We start from the raw sequence: 3,244 nt of genomic DNA, 5'->3' as shown, positions 1-3,244 counted from the left end.
TTCGTCTCCAGGCCTGGCCCAGCAGCCGGAGTAGTGGAGCAGCGGAGCGAGGCGGAGGAATGAAGTGGGACGAGCTGCAGAGGTGGTGGAGGCCTGACTGTGTGCTCTGCATACTGATGGGCCATCTGTCAGAAAACACGGAGGATTTTCTGCCTGCTGATTGGCCGGCTCCCCGGTGGCATCTGAATGCGTTTAGGCTGCTTGAACACAAACGCTACGACACACAAGTTCCTGAGGTTCTTCTTTGAAATGGGAACGTCTGGTTGGGTTCTTCAGCGGAGAACCAGGAACCAGGAGAAGCTGCTGACTTCCTGTGACAGAAACCTTCTCATCGAACAAAAACGTTCTTCAACGATCAGTTTATCACAACAAGAAGTTCTGGTTCCTCTGTTTGTCCCGCCTCCTCAGCTGAGGTACTAATACACAATACGAGCTGGTACTTACTGGGCACTCATATTTATGGAGCCAGTAAGTACCAGTGAAGTGCTTTGTGAGTATTAGATATATACTTTGTAAGTATCAGGTACCAACCCTGTAAGTACCGAGTATGTACTCAGTAAGTACCAACAGGGCAGTTATCAGGTAAGTATCAGGTACTTACCTGATAAGTATGAGCTTGTAAGTACCACATAAGTACCTTGTAAGTACCTGCTAGCACTCAGAGTATGTGTTGAGGATGACTCTCAGCTACTACCACAGTTGGTTGTGGCGGCCATCTTGAATTAGGTTGACTTCAAACGTTAATGAGTTGTAGAGGAACATCCAAGGATTATTTCCTAAAAGGTTCATTAAAATCCATCCTGTGGTTCAGGAGATATTTTGCTAACAGACAGACAAAAACACACAGAAACAAAACTCCTGTGCAAAGGTGATGATAATAAATGAAGCCTCGGTTTGAAGTAAGAGAAAAAGTTAAAGGTGGTTCCTCGGGTTCTCCTTGCAGAGCTGCAGGAATCTCACCCAGAACCGGGATCTGCAGAAGTAACTCTGAGGCCCCTGGGGGCCCCTGAGGGCCCCGGGCAGTTAGTAATCCAGCTCCCAGCAGCTCAGTTTCCCCTGCAGCATCATCTCGTTACAGGCTGAAGGTCCGACTCATTCCATCGACCGAAGCGGGCCTTCAGCAGGACCGATCGGACCTGAACCGCAGCGTCAGCAGAGCTCCGGGCCCCCGGTGGCCCCCGGCCGTCAGGGGTCGATCAGAGGAAACACTCAGGAAGAGAAAGTCGATGTATGAATCTTTCATTGTTTCTGAAACCCCCCCGGTGTCCCGCAGGGCACTCGCCGCCCCGAGGAGTTATTACTCACGGCTGTCAGCTTCACCTGCAGGAACCACCGAGGCCACAGAGAAGAAGAAGAACAAAGATGGCCGCTGTCCGGGTTTCCATCAGAGGACTGCAGGTCCTCATACATAAATGACTCCACGGTATGAACATGTCAGAGGAAATAAAACCCAAACACAACAGATTCTGTTTCAGAAACGTTTCTCAGAGCGAGCGCTGACTCAGTTAGTCGTCCATAAATCCAAACGTTCGGTTCATACAGACGATGGCTGCTGGAACTTTTTTCTTCCTTAATTTACAAATGTTTCTTTTTATAAATGCACGTTTTCAGGAAGCTGTCCTTCGCTCTGACGTCTGCAGAACCAACAGCCTCCTGGTGGATCTTTTAATAAAGCGAGGCCTGACAGACGCAGCATTAAAACCTCATCCAGGCTTTATTGGAGCTGGACCCCGGACTCAGACCAGCGGGTCCCTCAGAGAGGCAGCCAGCTGTCAGCTCTGAGTGAGAAGCTGCTGGAGGCGAGGAGGGAATCTGGACATCCATCCTCATCCCGCTCCGTCCTGACACCACCCAGCAGCCGCTTTATTGGATCCACAGAACCTTTGCTGTAGTGACCGCTTCGACTTTAATTTACTGACCAGTGACTCTGCTTCCTGTTGGTCTGACGTTCTCTTTCTCTTTAACTCCACCTTCAGTAATAATAAGAGTTTTCCTCATCCTAAGGTTTTTGAGAGGTTTTCTTGTAACCTTCTGCAGAGTTTCGGCTGTTTTAGCTGTTCATACATCAAACTTTCGGCTCGTTCAGCAGACAGCTGCTGTGATGGTTTTTTTTTCTTTTCTCCTTTTTAAAATATTTACCTTTTATTTACAAATGTTTTTTCCTTAGAATATCACAGAGAACTCTTTAATTTCTTTACAAACATTGTTCTCTTTAAAATCTGCTTTAATTTAGTCTTTTAATGCTTTTAGCTTTAGCTTCCATTTTGCTATTTTTAGCTTCTGATCAGCTACTTTTAGCTGTTACCTAGCTTTCTGTTTGTATCTGCACTAACCTGTCTGAGGTCATTGCTGATGTCTTTCCACTCTGGCGTTGTGTTAACGCTCCACAACCTCTGAGATCCGGAGGAAGCAGCCAGGCTGAAACCAGCTCTTCTCTCCCAGATTGAACTTTTAATTTCTGATTAATAAAAAACAACTCGGTGGAACCTGTTGTCTGTTTCTCTGCTCTTCAGGTTTGATTGAGTCCTTTTAGAACCTGCTGAAGATACTGTTTAAAGGTGTGAGAACCTGAGACCCGTTTAAGAACAACTCCATTAAACTTTGAATAATAATCTTTATGTTTCAGAAATTGAAAGCAGTAATTACTGAGGAGAACCGAGCGCAGCTGCCTGCAGATAAACTGACTGCAGACGGTTGTCGGGCGGCTGGGCCCTGGTTTTCATTTGTTAGCCGTTATGCTAATGCCGCGGCGCTCCGTCTCAGGAGGGTTCTCAGCCACACGGTTCTACCAGATCTCTCCAGCGAGGGTCGTTGGAAATCTGATTCAGGAGCTCTCGGGGGAAATAAGCTTGTGAGGCGCCGCTTCAGGCAAAGTAATATCCTCAGCCTGTTAGACGGAGCAATAATCTGCACGCCGGCGCTGGGCTGAGGGGGGCCCAGGGGGCTCAGGAGCCCGGGGGGCCCAGGAGCCCGGGGGCCCAGGAGCCCGGGGGCCCAGGAGCCCGGGGGCCCAAGGGAGACTCTGAGCGACGCCGGGGGAGAGTCAGCCCACGTTTAGGAGGCCACCGTCACCGAATCACACAGACCTGCAGAGGAACCAGCAGAGGAACCAGCAGAGGAACCAGCAGAGGAACCTGCAGAGGAAGGAACCAGCAGAGGAACCAGCAGAGGAACCAGCAGAGGAACCAGCAGAGCAACCTGCAGAGGAAGGAACCAGCAGAGGAACCAGCAGAGGAACCAGCAG

At 49.3% G+C, this 3,244-nt stretch overlaps 1 long non-coding RNA gene across 1 annotated transcript in view; it reads left to right on the top strand.

The window, feature by feature from the left end:
* LOC112449792 overlaps positions 1–2,654 on the top strand; it is a 5,726-nt gene extending 3,072 nt beyond the window's left edge. The window contains exons 3-4 of the long non-coding RNA XR_003038331.2: positions 1,274–1,423; positions 1,612–2,654. This is a non-coding gene — a long non-coding RNA (uncharacterized LOC112449792). The remainder of the gene's footprint in view (positions 1–1,273; positions 1,424–1,611) is intronic.
* The last annotated feature ends 590 nt before the right edge of the window (positions 2,655–3,244 follow it).

This window comes from Kryptolebias marmoratus, linkage group LG19 (genome assembly GCF_001649575.2).
Source record: "Kryptolebias marmoratus isolate JLee-2015 linkage group LG19, ASM164957v2, whole genome shotgun sequence".
Taxonomy (NCBI): Eukaryota; Metazoa; Chordata; class Actinopteri; order Cyprinodontiformes; family Rivulidae; genus Kryptolebias; species Kryptolebias marmoratus.
The sequence above is the reverse complement of the archived record's forward strand: the minus strand, read 5'-3'. Positions and strand labels throughout refer to the sequence as shown.